Raw genomic sequence first — 21,596 nt, forward strand, 5'->3', positions numbered from 1 at the left:
GTCTTTTGGTTTTCAGGGTGCAACGCTTTGGAATTCTCTGCCAAACTATCTTTGAGGAATAGTTTTAGAACCTGTTTACCAAGCTAATCTAAACACTTTTTGTTTAGAGAATTGTAGAGAATTTTAGATTTTAGGTAGAAGAGTGCAACTGATGTAGTTTTTATGTATGTTTGCCTAGTGCCAGGACATTTCCTTTGGAAGCAGCTTTTTATAACTCAGAAATCTTCTTCATTCATTCATTCATAATTTAACATGTCTTATTAATGACAAATATGATGTTAATGTTTAGATAAAAAAAAAAAAAAATCGCATTGAACCTTTACAAATGAGTACATTTTAAACAGTATAATGTTCAGCAATCAGCCCTGTTTGCATTGCCTCAAACTATGATATAAATAGGTCTATCTAATTCCACGATGATCAACATTAACCATTTATTAAACACTTTGGATTATGTTAGGCCTTGACATTGTATTGTTGTCTTTAGAACCTTCACTACTTGACAATTTGTACACTGTTGCATATCTGAACTCAATAAAATAATCTTGATCTTACCTTACCATAACATAGTGGCAGGATCTCACATATGTAAATTTCTACCAAAATCATTCAATCCATCTGTTTTATCTGGATAATACGGACATTGCCTGGTCTATTTTAGATAAAGTGTTCATTTCATAATTTATACAGATTTCATGATTTATAGACTGAACATTGGTCGTTTTATGACAAGTTTATTCTTTTCCCCCCTTGTTCTATATTAATACATGCATTTGTTTGTTACATATATTACAAAAGGACACACCTATGATTCAAATGTAGACATAAATAGAAATTAAAAGAAATATATGTAAAACAATGTAGTTACATATTACACAATTGAAATGGTCAAATTCTATAAAACAATAAAACTATATATCAAGGGATATTTCTCAAATTAGTTTGTACATATCCCAAATAATTCCCTCTGTGACTGGCATTTTCAAAAGTTCAAACAGGTCGTCCTGGACTTTGAGCATTTTGCTCTTCTTCCAGTTGTGCTGGTCTACTCTTTTACCATGTGAAGTTACTGTTTGAATTCACATGTTTTTTGTTGGATATCAGATGTTTAGACCACTGAAAATAGTCAATTGAGATTCCTACCTTTTCTCCTCAACTAAAAATATTCTTTCCTAAACATCCCTCCACATCTTTGAAACTCATGAATGTGAAAAGGCATATGGGCATTGCACGCTTTCCTTTAAGGGACTGCTATCAATTAATATTTCCATTACATTCTACATATTTCACTGTGAAGGATCCCCGGGGTTGTTAGAAGTGCACTATTCTGTTGCTTTAACCTATCAGCAATATCAATGTTCATCTCTAGAAAGCATGACTGAATTTTATTCTATTCATTAATGACTTTCCCACATCCAGATACTCCTTTCAATAGGTCATGCTCTTTCCAAATGAATCATTTTGTGTAAGATCAATTGACCGATAGAATATAGACATATTAACACACTGAGGCTCTGATTGTTACTGTCTAAAATATTATTGTGATGTGTTAGCCAAAGGATATGAGTTTAGTCAAATGCAGTCCAATGTAACTCATAGTAGATCTTTAATCTTTATTCATTCCAAACTATAGTTGGGTTTCAAAAGTGTAAACAGGAGTATGCTTAGGTCTCCATGAAACTGGGAAATCTTAGTAAATCGTGTTCTCTCCCATGATCACAAATGTATTTTCATATCATTAACCTTGAGTAAGCAATTGCACCAAACTGGAATTAAATATTCAATTAGCCTTTTTTTTCCCTTTATTCTCTAAATATCCTCTCTATTATTTTTTAAGCTTTGCAACTGAGGTATCAGCTAGGAAACAAAATAAGATGAGACTGAGTGCAACATATCTTATACCAGTTGAACCTAGATAGGTGTTTTATTTCTTGTGACCTTATCAGTTTGCTTGTGTGAGATCTGTAAAGTCTTTTGTGATAAAGATCAATATTTGGCAGACCAATTCCTCCTCACAGTTGAAGAGTCTGCAATTTCTTCAATGAAAACAAGGGGATTTTGCTCTCCTATATATTTAATGAAGTCATATATTCTTGTAAAAGGTAGTTCACTTTTGATGAGTAAGGTTTAATGCATGTGTAGCCATTAAAATATAGGATATCTTAGACGCAGTCAGAGGTAAGAGAACTGCACACTCTGTTGCCAGGATTGGAAAGCTAGAAAAGAAAAGGCACAACAAACTGTTAGCCATCCTTTCCTCGCACAGACAATAACACCATTCTTTATCATGTCAAGTGTTTGTTCACTTCTTTGTAACTTCACCCAGACGTGTGCTCTAACCAAGAAAAATCACCCTGTGTGATAAGAGATTGAGGAAAGTAAATAAGTGGTACAGTTTTTAATATTCTGTCTCATGAGAGAGAATAATTGGTAGGAGATTAGTTACAAATAACACTCTCCATCTAATTTCCTTTACTCGTTTTTCATTAGTTCTTTCTAAATCACACTTCCAGGCTGGTTTCTTCCACCTCAAAATGAAAGTAACTATAGATTGAATGATGGTCTGAATTGGTCTGAGCGTTGGGGCATGATGGTGAAGAAGGTGACAGAAATGGCCCTTGGCCAACTCCCTCTTGAGGCACTCTTGCTAAAGTTTCTGCCATGATAAGACTTTGCTCCCTCTCTCGTCTGACCTTATTTTATCTTATCACACTGCTGCCACCTAGTTTTTCCCTTTTCTTTTCATTATTAAATCAATTGTATTTTAGGTGTGAGATTATGCTTCATGTTTAAAACATGATTTTCATGTTTTAAAATAATTTACAATATTAAATATTATTACACTATGATAATACTGATACTATTACTAATTCATCTACTAATAAGTATTATTATTTTTATTGTTATTATTATTAGGATTATGATGACGATGATGATGATGATTATTTTTTTATATTATTATTATTATTGTGGTGATTATGATAAGTAGCACATTCAAATAGATTTACTGTCTCTATGCACTCAAATAACAGTTGTTTTCATATGGTACATAATCCAGTTAGTTTTATTCAGTAAATTTGCTGCTTTTTGAAGGTGTAGTCTTCAAGCTGCACACACAGACCTCTGCAACAGATCCATACATCACTCAACTGCATTACTGGTAAAATTACATTCGATTTCTTTTAGTGTACATCTAAGTATCCTAATTATTGAACATATCATAATATGATAGAGTATTAAGCAATCAGTTACTTCTCTTCTGCAATATTGTTACATATTTATTATCCCTTGCAATGAGGCACAATTAGTTATTTACTTGGCCTGTATCACACCATTTTATCTTGCCTATAGACAGCTTTTAGCTTTCTGTTGTCAAGGGCCTGCTGCGTGTACAATGCCAGTGCTTAGAATGGGCTTTAGGCAAGCCTATTGCTTACCAATAGTTAGCTTGTTTGTCAATCGTACTTGTTTGCTTCTTATTCAATGACTTTCCTAGTGTTTGCAGTGTATCTCTCTGCTCTGGTGTGTATCTTCATTACCATTTTGGATGATTTGCATCCTAGCATGTCTCTCATCAAGAAATAGTTTTTTCCGTTTCTTGTTCTCAAACCCATATGCTTCTTTCTTCCACGCATTCCCACTCCTTGCGCTTTGTGTTGCTCTCTGCAAAGTCACCCCATTTACCTTTCCCCCTTTCCTCATGGGCTTCAATGTTGCCCTGCTGTCTCTGTATCATTTATTCTTGACCAGGCAGCTGTAATTTGCTGTTGGGGTGCTCCTTTCTAAATAATGGACTTTTGTATCTTTTTTTTATATTTTGTTAATTTAGTCCTCCAAGATGTGTTTCCTCTATGTTCAAACAGTAAATTAAAAAGAAGAAATGGCAGCCACAACATCATGACACACATGTGCATATGCACATGCGTTACACGTCATCATGCTAAGGCAGCCGCATGACGGGTGACGTAGGTGTGTTTATTCATCATCACGCTGGGTCTTTCTGTTTTCTTTCATTTTCTTTCTATTGGTCTGTGCTTTTCAGCATCAGCAAACAGTTTTTCTTCTTTTTGCTGGTAATGCACAACATCTGCAAAAAAAACACTGCCAAATCCAAAAGATTAGGACCATTGGTTTTGCCACTGCTTAAGTATTGTTCCAGTGTTTTGCTAAAATGGTTCTCTGAATCGCTTTGATACTTTGGCAGTAGGTTGTAGCTCTAAAATTGCTTGCGTTTTCTTAAGGAATGCAGTGTGTAAAACAGGCAGATTCCTTCTCTAGCATAGCGTCTAATGGAAGGGGTATACTTTTATTTTTTATCACATACCTCCGTATACAACACAATTCATAATTTAACACATCAATAAATGCAGGTAACATTTTGATCTAAACTGGAGGTATATGTATGTGTATAATGGAAAGTATACATATAGTGCAAACTTACCTGGGAAGTAATGATAGGCTGCATAAGGTGCAAGGGCCCAAATGCATGATTCAGATTGTTCACGAGATACAGGTAAATGCTGAAGTTTAATGAATGGGAGCGAGATAATGCTCCTTGAAGAGAGCCTTTTCCTGAATTACATTACAGAGAAGGAAGTTCTTTCCTTCTCACAGGTCTTCGTCTCCATGAAGATCATGGTCCAAGAAGATTGGCCACAATGGAGTCCCCGATACTGTGAAAACTCCCTGGTAGCCTGGGCCTCCCATGAGTAATACAAATGTAACAGATTAATATTCATGAATTCCAACCGGAATTTTCTAAATTCAGCCCTCAGTTATCTTATATGACTAATCATATCTTCATGTTCGTTCTGTAAGCAGGTCAATCAAAAGATGAAAAGAATTGGAAAAAAAAGAGTGCAAAAAGAAGGCAGAGCTATAGGATAGAGGGATGCTAAAAAAAAGACACCGCAAAGTAAAAAATAATGAACTAAAAAAAGAAATGAAATAGCAAAGTGAAGAGGAAAAATAAAAGACCGAGACAAAGTACACCAAAACGTACCAATAGTCTCCTCTTTACTCAATAGCAGGTGAAGTAATTGTGGTTTGCAGGAAATTGTGCTTTTTACAGAAGGCGCATAGTCTCCTCAGAGAACTGTCAGTAGGTGTCAAATGTTCAAAAGTTTTACATCAAAAACCATACCTGAACCTTCTGCACCAGCAATCTCGACACTGCATCTGCAGCCAGCAGTGACTTTCTGGGGAAGGTTAGAACATACGCTCATTGAAAGCACATATTACATAATTTATCTTTCAAAAACCTTTTGTAAGGTATCACATGACAGGCCCCACTTAAGCTGAAAAGCCACAGGGACCCGGGGTGGTTTGTGAGGACAACAAATTGATTCTGAAATCATAAGCCCTATCGCTAAGGGAAAAGCGTCTGAAAGGAAGGCCTGGAAGAACTGTTTAGCAAAATTCCGAGCCCCCAGACTGCAAATGCAAATATGAATAAAAGCAACTGCTGACAAATTCCTTATTTCTGTCCAAAAGCACAGCTTTTCAAAGCACAGTCTCTAAACAAATGTACACTGAATATAAAATTACTTGGACATTTAACTGTCTAAATTCTTGTAATTAATTTCAGGCAGCCAAGGGGGTCATTAAAGAATAGCCGATAGACCAATTGGGTGGATTCCTTCTTATGCTTCTAATAAAATCTAAAATCAGGCCCAGAGCAGGAAGTTTGGGATTGTTTTTTTCATATGGAAGATGCAAGGACCTGGTTTGAGGAAGCATGAGGTTTTAAACTGCCTTTCACCAACCGCAGTTTTGTCAGCTTAAAGTTCCTAATTTCTTTGTTTATCCTTAGATTTACATCTTCCTTGAGAAGCCCTATTAAAGCTTCTCTTGTTTATGAGCTAGGTTTTGCCAAATGAGTGCACAAGGCTATGAGATAAAACGCATAAAGCGTATACCGGTATTGGCGGAGCATTTTCTCCTGAAATGGATGAAAGTTAAAGTCGTTAAATGGCTGCCATTACTTTGGAGAGGGCAGCAGAAGGTCTCTGTGTTGGTCACTGAATGATATAGTTCAGACATCTATGCCCTCTTCACGAGTTGGCCAAACATTCGTTCAGAGATACTAGAGGGATGGAATCTACATTACTAGGAGGTATCTCTGCACCAAGGTCCAGCATTATGTTTGTTTTTCCTTGGAGTGGAGAATAATTGCTTGGGCACAGAGTTATTGAGTGCCTTACTGGGCAGTTGTTTTGATTTTCTTGACAAAACCGCTGCCATTTTCCTCCTGCTGTAAGAAGGTAGAATGTGTTGGGGGGCGGTGGTGGCATGGGATAGAGCACAGGTGCAAGGCACGTTTTTGACTCTCTAAAGGGAGCATTAGCTGCTCCCCTGGTTTGCTGAAGGTGGCAAGAAGTGCAGAGTAATCTTAAGGATTTTGGGGCCCTGGGAAAGACATACTTTAGGGGCCCATGTTCAGAACACGTTTACATTTACTATGCATTTTCTGCTAATTCAAGCCCAATGATGCCAAATAATATTGACTAATACATTCAAGGTTGAGATTGAAAAATAGATGTGAGAGACTTGCCTGCACAATTGTCCATTGTGCCCCTGCCTTTAAACGTCTCCTGGACAAGGGAGCCGGGCAATGCTGTTGACTGTAGCCCATGTCTGGCAACTAATTTGACCATATAAGTGACCCTGGGCCTCCGGCAAGATCTGTCAGAGATTTTCTACTACAAGGTGCAGTAAGAACATCACTTCCCAGGGTCGCAAAGGAAAGCAACCAGCATCAAAATTAGCAGAGTTGTAGGGGGCGTGACTTCTCCATGATGGAAAATATTTTTCCATACACAAAAAAATGGAAAAATGCATTTGAACAAAAGAAAGGCGTTTCCTCATGTGCCATTGTCAAATATACATGATTTCGGATGCACAACTGCATGGTTGTATGATGGAAATAATGAAGGCTTTCAAGACGTACACCTGGAAACCTGCTACTGTAGCAGGTTTCCTAGCATACGCTGGAAAACCTTTGTGGATCTGTAGGAATTTGCCCTCGTGGCAGGTTGTAAATCTTAAGCAGATTTCTGATTTTTTGTGTGAATTAAATCATGAGTCTGTTGCCATATACTTTTATCTTGTTGTGCTTCAGATTGTAAATATATGTATGTTAAACACCGAACAAAGAATGTGTTCTCCAGTAATACCCAGTTTGCACGTTTCCTTTGTCACTCCCTTTCCCATCCTGGTTTCTATTGCTAGCGCTCCTAGTCCTTAGTAAGTAAACTTACAAGGGGATGCGCATAGGTTGATGAACCTTTTAATTTGCATGGAGTATCCTAGCTATGTAGTAATCGATGTCCATCAATAATCAATGCATAAAACAATAATTACTAAGGAAAGACATTAGTCATCAGTGAATAAAGTCAACATCTCATGAATAACCACAACTCAATTATACGTTTTATCAATTTTTATTTCCCTATTTATTACAATACTAAGTCATAAGGTTAATTCAAACTTTATTCAATCCACTCAAGATTAATTCATTAGTGACCACCAATAACATAATCTAATTAGAATTTGAGAAAACATACGTTCTAATGCCTCGACATAAGCCAAATACAAAGAATAGGTTGACATGGGTAGCAGAGTTCAACAAATCAGTCCATCAATCATTTGTCGCAGTATATGCCAGCGTCTCAGAATAGGAACCCTACCTAACCCTGATTAGCAGTAGCATGTGGGACTTCATGCGAAAACAATTTAGAACATGAATTTGGAAAAACGTCTGGCTAAGAGAAAAACTTTAGACAGCGCAGTTGGTGCCCAGAAAGAAAAGGCATAAAAGTTAATCAGTCACATTGTCATAGCTACCTATTCACAGAATGGATCAGCAACAAAGTCAGTATTCGTCTTCAGGTCATCAATCGATCAGCAATGCAACAGGCTCTCAAGAGCATGAGCCCAAGGACAGAATCACAAATCTTTTCGAATGTCCACACCTAACCTCCAACATCTAACATCTGCATCAGTTCTCCCTCTAGATCTGAAGTTTTCCCCCTTTGTCACGACATTATATTAAAGTTGCCCAGTCCATCCCCTAATTCCTAATTGGTAAATTAATCACCCTATATGACGCTAGCCAATGACTTCTATTTTACAAATCTATGAATTCTAATATTTAACCGTTCTCAGGTTGTCGATTGGTTTATGGTCCGATGTCCTCATCTTCCGGATCATCATCTATACATAATGTTGCATCTTCTTCTGCAGTCAGTGTCTCTATTGTTCGAGTCCTGGGAAAGTACATCTCGTCTACTTTACACCGGGTTTGATACAAATTTGATTCCGTCATCGCCTGTCAGTCGATTCATTGCAGAAAACTCTAGCTAAGCAGATTTTATTAATGCGAGTGGTTCAGGTTCAGTTCAACACATCAGCTTTTCTACATTGCATGATTATTCAGTTTCTGCATGAGGCCTGGCAAAACTAGGCCACAACTTCAGCTAAGTTAGCTCTACAATATAATGCAAAACATACGTTATATCTCTCTATATGACATATTACTACATTATATTTACACATTTTCAACATTTTCACATATTTTTAGTCATTTTAGTATAATTCATGAATTATGATAACCACTCTTCGTGGGCACAGTTTCAAACATGCACATTATTTTTCTACATTAATTTTCTCTAAAATGCATTATTATTATTCAAAATGTATAAACACTCATTAATAATTTTAATTAACATATCTGCTTCAGCACTATCATTCACTTGCAATGGCATCCCTTACACCGGGGCATCCAACATAAATGAAAGATGGCTGGTTTAATCCCCACTTTTCTTGATAACTACATAAAATAAATGTATTTACAGTGGCCCCTATTCACAAAGATACATTTATGTGCAGAAAACTCTGTGCAAGGGACCCTATTCACAAATGCCATGTTAGACAAAGTAAAATATTTCTATTTATGTGATTATGTATAGGCTCTCGTAGTAAATGTGGGATGGGCAAGAGGGAGTCCTGGGAGAATTTTGGGTAATTACTAATAAATGGGCAGAATCTACAGATATGAAAGAAGGGGTTTACTGAAGAACAGACCAATACAAAGAACCGACAAATGAGTAAAACAATTTCAATTCCCAAAACACACACCTATATCTACTGCAGTATTATTATTGACAAAATAGGCTAAAATGTATTTTCTATTGGAGTAAGTCAAGCACCACACATGGCAACCTACTGGTACTGCAATACACTTTCTGAAAGTCAATGGGGGCAGCACATAACGGTAACGCTAACAATGTATATGAACAAGTAAAAGATACATAAAAATAAACCTAATTTTAATTTACATCCATTTCAAAATATTTTAAATGTTAAAATATTTTGTCAATAATTTTTCTGGATATTTGATAATTAAAAAAACATTTTGATTTCATTAAATTATATATTCAATTCAAATTAATTAAAAAATAAAAACCATAACTTGCAACCAAGCTTACCATACATTTAATACACTTTATACTGTAAAAGTGGGATGCATCATTACAGTTATAATTGATATATATAAATTATTTTTTAAAATAATTTAAAATTAAGGCATTCTTTTAAAGTAAAATTAAATAGAGCATAACATTTATCATCTGCAAGCATCCTACATAAAGAGGAGTTATAGCATGTTATATATTTTTTAATTAAATAAATAACTGTAATTTGTTTAACTAAAAGGAATATATTTTCCTCTATTGTATTCTTGGCAAGATGTTCACCATGGTGGCAGGGCTCTCTCCAAACAGTTGGGGCATTTCCTTTAGTACCTTCATTGTTGCATGTTGGGTCATAGGGGTCCCTTTCCAGGGATTTGAGGGTTGGAGGCTCCCACGTCTAAATCTAGGCAGAGAACTCCACTAGGAAATGTGAATTCCATTGATTAGTAGATTTCAGTATAGGCAGAGATCTCAACATGTGTAGTACTCTGTTTGTGAAGCTACCTTTGTGAATAGGATCCCTTGGAAATCTTGATTAACACCTTGACAAAAATCTCCTCATAGCAGAATACAACTTTTCCTTAGAGAGGCCTCTGTCAACAGTTAGACTTGCCGGTCTCTATCCCCTCAAATGAAGGTCTTGAGACTGCTTTCAAGAATATATGACTGTAAAGATGCTAGTAGTTCTTTTACCTTCGTGTGGAGCTGTCCTCCACCATAGTGCATAGAAACTAATGGGAAAATAAATGCATTCTTGCAAGCATTTGCATAAATTAATATCCATTCATTCCAATAAAAAAAGAAAAAACACCTTTCCCTAAGTCCTCATCACCATACCACCTCACAAACTCTAGATCCTATAAAACTTTAGATCATATTTAATTATATTTAAAATGAATGTTTTTATTTAAAATATTTGTAATTAATATGTATTAACTACAGTGTTATTTACCCCACCTACCCATACACTTTCCATATATATTATTAGCTTGTTTGTAAGTTATATTAAGTAAGTTAAATTGATTTTAATTTGTTACCATTTTAATTAAATTCAATTAAAATAAAATGTACTATAATGGTTACAAATATTTTTAAATATAATACATTTTTACTCTGTTTAAAAAAAATCTAACATTAAAAATATTTAAAAATAAATATAACAAAATATATTTAGAGGAACATGTTGTTGTTCCAGTGGTTGGCTATGAGTGGTGATTTGCATATGGCTTGGCTGGGGTACCTTTAATCTTGTTTTGCCCATAGTACTATTGCAGAAGATGTGGGTGTGTATTTTGCGGATATGGATGTGTATTGGGTGTATGTCTTCCTCATTTGTGGGTTTGTTTTGTGTTGGCATGCCCCTTCCTAAACCACTCCTTTAATGTCCTTCAGCTCCTCACACTTATAAGTCATTGTACACCATTTTCTCATCACTCTCCCTTCTCCCTCTCACAGTTATGGTTAAAATCTTCACCTCATGTTCTGAAAACCTGCTGCTGAGGTCTCCTCATGGAAAAGTTAGGAGAAATGGCAGTGGAGATCTCTGGCTCGAAGTTTGTGAACTGCATTCTGGAAATCATAAATAATAATTTGCCTTTTGCTTGCTGCAACATTTACTTCGGCCTTCCAAGTGATTGGATTTTCCATTTCTGGATTATTCAAGTGGACATGGTCATACAAAATGAAAGTCATTGTAATATTCCTCTGGCACTATATTCCATCTTTACAGGAATAGTTTGGTGGAGTCAATGCTGCAATTTCTTTGGGAATCTTGGCAAGAATTGTTTTCCTCCCACGCTGCAATCCTTCCTGAAAATCAATAATATTTTCATGGACAGTTCATCAGATTTTCCATCATCCACTTTGATGTAATAATCAGTCATAAACTCTGTATTAAAAACATTAAGAATGATCACCAATGACAATAGAAAAGAGTCTTCCCTGCTGAGCCTTATAGCAGCATTCAACAGTATTGATCATCTTTCCTTTTAAATTGTAACAGCACTGCTAGAGCTAGAGGGACAGCTCTGGTAAGTGCTGCATACTTTCTTTTGGATTTACACCAAATACTGATTTTGGGCCTTTTCAATCCTAAGTTAAATTTCCTCTGTGTGACATCCCTCAGGTGTCAGTTTTTCATCATTTGTCCATAGCCTTCGCATCCAGAGATTCATTCCTTCAGTCTCACTTTCAGTGCAAACACCCATGAGCTCCAGATTCTTTTAAGGCTACACAACTACCCAAAACAATATTTTTCAGACCTCTGCAAATTTCTGACATTATTCCATCATTGGATGTACAACAACTGACTAATGCTAGATTCAGATAAAGTTGAAGTGTTGTTCACTAAAAATGGATGCAAATTTCATTTCGTCATTTTCCCTCTCTCTCTTTCTCTCTATTACAAACTTGAGGCATTTACTTGGCTGATGACCTAAATCAAATCCCTCCATCAACTCAGCTCAACTTCTGGTCTTTCTACATTTGCACTATTAAAGGATGATTTCTTACTTGGTATTCCAAATACAATGACTGTGATTTTTGTCCTTATTTCAACACAATGTGATTATGGAAGCAACATTCCCTGCCATTAAACCACAACATTCAAAGACTCCAGCATGCTACAAGGTGCTTATGGCTAGCACCTAGGAAAAGTGAACTTGCCAGGCTAGCCCTTTCTGCCCTTCAGTTGCTGCCATTGGCAAAAGTGATTCATGTTAAATCCTTCTGCAATACTCACAATGCCATCCTTTGAGCTAAACCAAATACATCCACTGTAACCCCTTAAGGAACCCTCTTAGGAGGTCCTTTTCTCCATCCCATGCTTCAATAAAACATGAGCAGAAGACTGTGGATTCATGGTATAAATATTGAAATTGTGGAACTTTCTGCCTTACTTTCGGATTAACTCTTCTCATCATGTGTCTTTCTGTAATGTTTTAAAGACTTGCTTCTTACAGCTGTAATTCAATTGGCTCAAATGTGCTACAGACCCCCCGTAGGAAAGTGAAGTATTTTACAGTGAAGCTGATTAGGTCACACTGTCAAATATTCTCATAATAACCCAAACATGGTCCTTTGGATTTACAATAATAAACCCCTAGCTCAGTCCTGGTAGTGTGGCACAGAGCAGTCAAGCTTTACTAGAGGAACTTGTGTTAAGCATTTCAGAGTACCAACATGGATGTTAAGTAAATGGCATGACTCAAAAGAAATCTGACACCAATTCATAAAACGAAAGCAGATTCCTATATAAATTTAGACTCCAAAATTAACACAATCAGATCAGTATAACCAGAGTTATGGATTTTAGAAGGGAAAATAAATCAGTGCAGTTCACTACATTCAAACGTTAACATTGTGATCAATGGAGAAAACAGCTAGTGACAATTGGTCACTTGCAGGTCAAGTCCATTGGAAACTGGGGTTAAGGTGATGCGAGTCCCAGGACCAGGGTTCAGCAGCCAGTACAGTTTTACCTGGCTCATAGGGCTCGGGTACAGAGTTTCCCAGGCTGTCCTTGGTGCTGGAAGAGGAGGCTGCAGGTGCTGCACCTATGATACCTGGTCACTTGCAGGTCGAGTTCAGGGGAACCCACGGGGGGTTAAGATGGTATGGGTCCCAGGACCAAGGTTCACCAGTTTCTACAACTTTACCTTTACTTATGATCCGGGTGCAGAATGGTCCTGAATGTTCTTGGTCCTGAACACGGTAGCTGTGGGTCCTGTTTTTATCATTCAGATGGTGCTGGGGAGGACACAGATGCAAAAAAACTCAACAATAGAGCCACTGAGGTGAATTGTTAAAGGTGCTGCTGGGCTCCCTTAAGGTGCAGCATCGATCAAAGTTAGTAATAGCCTGGCTGACCACCAACAAACCTTTGCCAGTGGCAAACACACTGTATGGTTACTTTGACATCCTGGAGTCTGGGGGAAAACAATAACCGCCTTAAACTTGCTGGAGGTCATTACTATTCCCACAATACACAAGACTATTTACTTTTGGGTGTTCCCTCTGCAGGCCCGATGGCCTGTGATTCTTTTGTTCGGGAATGTGCTTTCACCTGTGGGCTGCAGAGGACTAGTAACTCTCGTTTATGGGAGTTCTGGGGTTGCTTTTGGTGCCCAGAGAGGTCCCTCTTATCTTTGGAACTAGTCTTTGGTCTGGGACAAGTAGCAGCCATGTAGTTTCAGGGCGATTGCCGCAGGTGTAGAGTATGATGTCTCTGGCCAATAGGGTACTAGCCCCAATGGCTAATCCACCCCTGAGGTGACCACCTCTGGGGGGGGTGTCACCTTCTCTACCCCGAACTCTCTCTACTGCTCCTTTTCAAAATAGCAGAACCCACCCTCAGCTGTACAAATCAGATAGCCCATCATAGTGAGTGTTCACATCTCCTAGCAGGGGGGCAGATTCCTGTCTTCCTGTTGTGGCAGCAACTGCAGGCTGTAAGCAGGGGCACAGGAAATGGTAGAGCAACCAAGTGGGCAATCTCTAAGATAGCCATTTGAGTGTATGTCACATTAAATCTGATGTCATAATCACAAGTTTAATGAGACAAGTTTTTTGATACCAAACATGACATACCTCAGTTGGACCATAATCGGTTTGGCAAACTCAGGATGCGCAGGTGCCAGCCATGTTAGCCTATGGCCTCCTGACCACTTATAGAAGCGCTTAATCGATGGAGACTACCATAGAGATATATAAGCTTGCACTTCTACTTCCACACCTTTACTCTAACGCACCCTACTTCCTGGGCTCAGGAGGCCTACCTTAGGGGTGACTGGCATATATTAAAAATAGTGCCCTGATATTGCCACACATGCTGAGGGCGAAGTCAAGTTGGAGTAGTTTGCACTGTTCCGGCAGTCTGCAATGGCAAGCCTTCTGTTGTCTGTTTACTTGGGTCAGTCAGGGTGTCACAAACAGTACTTCAGGCCCTAGTGACCCCTTTAACTCCCATGCCCTGCGTACCACTAGTACCATTTACCATGGACTTGGAAGGGGGTTAAAGCCCATGTACCAGGTACTTTTAGGGGTGGTTAAAGTCCCTGCGAATTGGTGATACCAATTCACATTCATCATATTTAGGTAAGGATCACTGACACTGGGGCCTGGTTAGCAGGCTCCAATGTACTTTCAGAGTCGAAAACCAGCTGCTTTTAGTCTAAATTGAGGCACAAGTGGGGGGAAACCTGCAGAAAGCCTGTTGTCCTACACTCTCTTGTGGTTGGTAAAAGGCCAGCCTGGTGGTGTACACTGAAAATAAAAATAACAAAAGAAAACAAATTGAAATAAACTGTGACATTTGTAGCTGAAGAATTCCCATGCAGGACAACCAGCCAAGAAATACCTGGTATTTTAATATATTGCGTGGTAGACTTAGAAACACCTTCCAAAGCTTTTCAATAAAATTACTCATTCCCCAGTTTAGGAAATCCTCTACATCCTTAAAAAATAAGCTATGATGAATGTGCATGTAGTTGCTTATAATGATTTTTCTCTGGTGGCTGAGCCCTGAAACTGCCATGATCTTTTGCCTGCAAAACAAACTTCTTTGATGTGCAGGAACACCTAGACCTGGCAAACTCGTTGTGAATTGGGTCAAGTGCGTTTACTTTCTAGGCTTGATTGAAAGGTGTTTTACTCGTACAAGCATTTGTATGTCTTTCCCTCTAGTAAATTATGTATCAGTGGATATTCCTGTTTTTTCTAGTTGTGCTTTTAATCCATTGACCTTCTTCATGCTGTTTTATTTGTTCAAGGATAAGCAAATGCAACATAATTACAATATAAACATGCTGCATTGGAAAGATTGACTCATACACTACTAATGCTGTTGGGGAAGCATTAATGCAATCCCCTTAAGTAATTCTTTGTGCCCATGGTTGAAGCAAATACTCCATATAATCGGCAGAAACATAGAATGATCAAATTCATAAACCATTCTGAAATGTACTCCTGTATGAATATTTTACAAAGTTTTCCATGACTCCTACTGGAAATCTGCGGTGGGTGCAGATGTCCAGGAGTAGTTCGAGAATTCTGTGTGAAAAAAACATACTCCCAAGTGTAACCATTTTTCATGTATAAATGTAGCAAGAGTACTTTATGAATGATTGAATGTGCTGCACAAATGTAATTGCACTTTGGAGTTTATAATTGTAACTTTGTTCCCCCAGAAAATATTTTTCCCTGTGAGATAACCCCACCTCCCATGAATTATATGGGGTTTGCGATCTATGAATCAGAATTACCCTCTCCCTTTGCCGAAGTAAAGCTCCTACAATTTTAAATGTGAATATACCAGCAAAAGGTTTGTGAATGTCCACAAATGTGAGTGTGAACATTACCTTTTACTCATGTCCTCATTCTAAAATGCCCATAATCACCACTGTGAAAACATTGATCACAATTAAAATGATGGCATACAGCTATAAATGTAAGTGTGAGTAAATTTATTTCTATCTAAGAGAGCAATTTCTGTTTAATTAATATCAGACGTGAATTTGAAAAATTACATTATGTCTGCAGCAAAGTCATACTTTCATGCAAAAAGTTCTGTAAGCCGTATGTGATAATGAATAACGGAGCAGTAGAGACTGAAGCAAAGAGGACAATTAACAAAGGAATTTTTAGCTGCAAATGTAAGTATATTAGCAAAAGTACCTCCACTTACCCTACACATATAGGGCCAGATTTAGAACAAACTGGCGCTGCATGGTGCTGCCCCAAAATCAGTAGTGCTATGCCCGTTTTGAAACTCAGGGATGTGCTGTATTTCCCAAAATACAGCACACCCCTGTGTTTCCCCCTGCGCTGGAGCTAAATATAGCTGCCAACGCCGGCACCCTTGCACCATAGTACAAGGGTGTCTGTGTTGAGGGGATTGATTGTTTATGTGCAGGAAGGTATTCCTTCCTGCACATAAACGATCATTCATGGTGGTTTTGCAAAATGCACCACACATAGAAAAAGCAAAAACAAAGGGAAATTATAGCATTTCTCCTCGTTGCACCATGCGAATGCCAACCCTGGTGTGGCATTTGTTTTTGAGGCTGTGACAGATTTACTGATTCTTGTAAATCTGGGGCAGAGTCAAAAGTATTGGGTGTTGCGGTGGAACACCCACAGTAAAACCCCCTACATGTCCCTCTGCCGCAGAAAAGTGTGTCGGGATTTTTACAAGGCAGCATTAAGCCTTGTAAAAATTGCGTAATGCACAGCGCCATCGGAGCATCACCAAAAAGTCACAAAAAGTGAGGCTACGGTAGCACTATGGAGCTTGTAAATATTCCCCAATGAATCCTGACAGGCATTACTATGTTTGATATTGCACATTTCTCTGCTTCATGATCAAAGAAATGTGCAGTAAAAACTCTCACTCCATGGCAGGAAATGGGTGAAAAAAGGTGTGGTTAAACTGTTTGGTTTGTCAATGCCCACAAATTTGTATGTTTCAAGGAATTCGCAAACTCTTCTAAACCTGTACATGGTCAGAGATGTACTAGAGCAGAGAAGTGGAGTAACTCTCCTTTCAGTTTGGAAGGGAAAACAATTGCCAACAAACTTGGAGGAAATGTAGGGGAAGTGGTTTCTCTGCGGGGAAAAAGTTTTCGACGAAAAAGACTGTTAATTTGCAAATCGGGCACCATTTACAGAGTGCCTTAGTCTTCACTATGTATAGAATTCCACAGTGGTGAAATGGAAGCCTATAAGATATATTACATGGCATTCCCAGTGGTATGCTTGGAAACTTGCGCATGGCACAGCTTTCTTACCTACTAACAAACGTTTGTGAGTTCCAAAGCATAGTGAATCAGCACTGTTTGAAAGAGTGCTTTAAGGCAGTGATTCCCAAACCTTTTGACTTCTGCGGACCCCCACTTTGTCATTATTGGAACCCAGGGACCTCCACTAAATCATTATTGGAATCTGGGGACCCCCACTGAGTCATTACTGAAAGCTGGGGACTTATTCTGTTAATATTAATTTTTTCAAGCTGTTGCGGACCCCCAGACGTTCCCGGACCTCAGGTTGGGAACCACTGCTTTAAGCAGTTCACATTTACTCGCTTATTTTTCTGAATTGCCCCTTGACATTGGGGCTATTGTGCATAATTATCTAGTTCATTTTGAAGACCAGCAGGTGGTATTAAAAAACATTTTAAAACTTGAAATAGATTGAAAAGGAATATGCAAAACAGGTTTGAATCTACTATCAGACAAGCTAGCATGAGGCTAATGAAATTTAATTTTGACTGCTTTTATCTAATGCATAGTCATTGGGTGACATTCTGCCATCACACAATATATATTAGTATGCGACAGAAAGAAAAGGTATACAGAAATAATCTGAAGCCCGTTGATTCATTCACAAATATATCAAAGTACGGAGGAGAAGTGATTTCCAATTTACTAGATTGGTAGGATTTAGAAATAGCTTTTTATACTAAATTGCAAACTTTCAAAATCTACTAGAATCTCTTCACCTATGGATCACCTGTGGGTGATGCATATTATATGTTTTGAGTCAGAAAGCTATGTGGACCCTAAACAAGTGTCAAATTAAATGTAATTGAATAATGGCACTTCTTGGATTTTCTGGACATGCTTGTATGCAAGTCCAATTGATAAAAAGTGGAAAGTTTTAAATGGCTGATAAAAAATGTCCAACAAGATCGCAGTAGTCTGAGGTGATGAGAGGACCTAACTCTTTTCCCATCTATAGGGTCTTACTTCTTAGATCTTTCTCGCATAGCAAAGTGATTGAAAGTGTCAATTGTTAAGTGATAAAATGCATACATTGGCAAACAAAAAATTGAAAGAGTGAGTGAATTATTGCGATTTTGGGCTGTTGTGATTATCCAATATTTAGAGCCTTCTTTTGATGTTCACGATTTGGAGAATGAGGCAATCTTCAATATGCGGGTCCACCTGAGAGATATTCCATGAAGCAGTTCTATGAATCTCTATATGAGCATCTTAATTGCCTGCTGAGTGACACACTGTGTTCAAATGCGTGCCTTGATGACTTTTCTTGGTTGTTGACTTTGGTATGTTAAAACACACCATGACCTTAAAGAGAACTAAAGGGCTAATGCCTCCCAGGGTGTAAAATTCCAATTTGTGCAATAATTGGAATTTTGTGGGCTTTTTTTTTTCAAGAGGCTTATCACCAAGATTCACTTACCCTAGAACTGTTGGCAAAAAGCCTGGACTATGACATGCACAATGCAATACACAATGCACTCATACTCTTAGTGCATGTGAAATTAGCATATGAGCAAAAATGCTCCAACCTGAAATCATTTTTTGGGCACAAATAGAAGTTTTCACCCCAAAATCATCGCAATTGAATGGCGTGATGATGGTCATCTAAGTAACTTTCTAAGAACAACAGCCTTTTTTCGCTGATAAGTCACCTTCTGTACCATTACAGCATATAAATTCTCCAGGACGGTGTTCATGAAGGCTTTCTATTTGCGTGGTAATGCTGTCAATGTTCTGTTTTTTCTTGAACTGTAAGCTGTATTTGTCACCATCGACTATCCCATGGTATTACCCCAGATCTTAAAGGTATGGCTCATCTTCCTGAACTAGCATCCCCTCTTAGTGCCATGAAATGTCATAGTATCTGTAAACATTAGGCTGTAGTGCATTTTTAAAGAGCAATGCTAAAATTTATAGATGCAGCAGAGGTCATTCAAGTGACTACTTGGATACTAAGTCCACAAAAAGTAAATTGGAGTCTGTTTTTTACTTTTAAGAGAATATCTACTACCTCTCCTCTCAATCTCAGTGACCGCTCTCAGAGCAACCTCTTTTAAAGGATGGGATCCCATCAGATTCATACTAGAACCCTTGCCGCTGCACCAACTGCAAGGTTTTCAGGAAAGATCTGTTTCTATGGTTGTTATTCTATCTTCCCTGGCAAGTAGTATACAGTTAAGGATCGCCAGTTTCTTGGGAAGTCTCGAAGGTGATATCATCTATGGAACTGACTCTTTCAGTATGGCATCCAGGGTAGAATCCTGAGCTGTTTTTTCTTGACCTTTTTTGGTTTTGGATGGCATCCCTGTGACAGTTTCAGTAAACAAATGCAAACTGGCTGATTTTAACATAAGAGTTTTTTTTAAGTCCTGTCTCAGGAAGTAGCTCATACTTCCATCCCTAGGCTCTGATAGCACCCTAATAAATGCAAGGGATCAAAGGTGTTGTTCTGTGATCAGTGTATTGGGTTGATACTGTAATCAGGAGTCCAAGGCACACCTCTGAGATTGCCACACAGGATCATTCCATTACCCAGGACCTAGACAATCCAGCTGCTCAAGATGTATGTTATGTTATAGTATACAAATTTATACAGCGCACTATCACCTCAAAGGGTATATTGATGCTGAACGGGGGTGAGCCTAGGCACACCTAGAGCTTAGTGGGACTACTCAAAAAGCCAGGTCTTCAGCTTTTTCTGGAATTCAAGAAGCGAGGAGGAAGCTTTTATGTGTGTCAGCAGGCCGTTCTATGTGTTTGGAGAAATGTAGAAGGCTTGACAGTTGGACCAAGTTATCTGTATGCATGGGATTTGTGCAAGTAGGAATCTGGATGAGAAAGGTGTCTGGAGGGTTTGTGAAAACGCTTGTTATGTAGTGCCTTGAAATGTGGCTGAGAACCTTGCAATGTGCTTGTTTGTAAATGAGGAGCCAGGGGAGCTTTTCCAGGCTTAGTGTTATGCGAGTACAGCATGGAAGATTAAGAGTGATTCTGGCTGTTGGGTTCCAAATGGTCTGCAGGCCTCTGGTGAGTTTTTGTTGATTCCAGTATAGGTGTTCCCATAGCCCAGCTTACTTGTGCCAAGGGTGTGGATAGTGGTTTTCTGGGTTCTGATTGGGAGCCATTTGAAAATCTTCTCTAGCATCTTCATGGTATGGAAGCATGATGTAGTAATGGCATTGACTTGGGTGGTCATGTAGAATGTGCTGTCGATAATGATTCTGAGGTTCTTGGTGTGTGTGGTGAGAGTGGGAATTGGCCTTAGCTCTGCTGGACACCAGGTAGAGTCCCACAGTGATTTGCTCTTCCCACAATCGTGATTTCTGTCTTGTTGGTGTTCAGCTTTAAACAGTTGTTTTTTATTCAGTGGGTGATTTCAGTCATGCAGACATTGAACTTGATCCAGGTACTGGGCATCAAGCCTGTGACACAGAGAATGAGTTGTGGGTCATAGGTGCACGATAAGACCTTGATATTATGAGAGCAGATAATGCTGGCTGGAGGTTTTATGTATGTATTGAAGAGGGTCAGCCTCAGGGAAGATCCTTGCAGAAATACACAGATGAGGCCGTGGCATCCAAGGTGCACAGTAGCAGACTGACTTATAGTCAGAAAGACTAGATCCATTGCAGTGCGTGTCCTTGTGTTCCGATGTCATGTAGGCATTGGATGAGGATGGGGTGGGAGACTATCATACCCATTTCAATATTTATGCCCTGGAACACCAGAATATGCCTTCAATGGTGCTCCAGAACTTATGTTTTGGACAAATCCTTTGTTGGAGGTCATCCTACAAATAGAAGCAGTGTCCTCAGCATGAAGGAAAGAGTTTGGACGCATGCTGGTCCCTGTGTGTTTTGTGCCACTGGCTATTACTGTAGTGTTGTTGTAGGGGCCTACACCCCTTCTGACTCAGCTTTCCCCTGGGCCAGGTGAAAGAAATATGCAATCTAGGCACCTTGCAAGCATATGTGGAGGCTGCAGTCTGGAAGAATGTGCAGAATCTGCTAGAGTCAAAGCTTTACTCCATTACAGCCACATATTAGGTGCTCAAGTCCTCTGTCTATGCCCACTAGTTCTGCTGCATTTGGGTGGCCTACTACTGACATCTGCCTGCATTTCAGGTGCCTGGGAGATCCTCAGAATTACCCAGTGGTTTGAGGGAGGTTCAGGGCCTCCAGAGCCCAAAGGAGTTCATGGGAACTACTGCTTGAGTCTAATTGCCTGCTCTGAGTATGTCCTGGATTGTGGAAGAGCAGGCTGCCAGAGACCAATGAACTCCTGACTGCCAGGTAAGATCGATCTGGGAGTGGATTGGTCTCCTACTGCACCAACGGCCTCTGTGCAC

The sequence above is a fragment of the Pleurodeles waltl genome, chromosome 2_2 (genome assembly GCF_031143425.1).
Source record: "Pleurodeles waltl isolate 20211129_DDA chromosome 2_2, aPleWal1.hap1.20221129, whole genome shotgun sequence".
NCBI lineage: Eukaryota > Metazoa > Chordata > Amphibia > Caudata > Salamandridae > Pleurodeles > Pleurodeles waltl.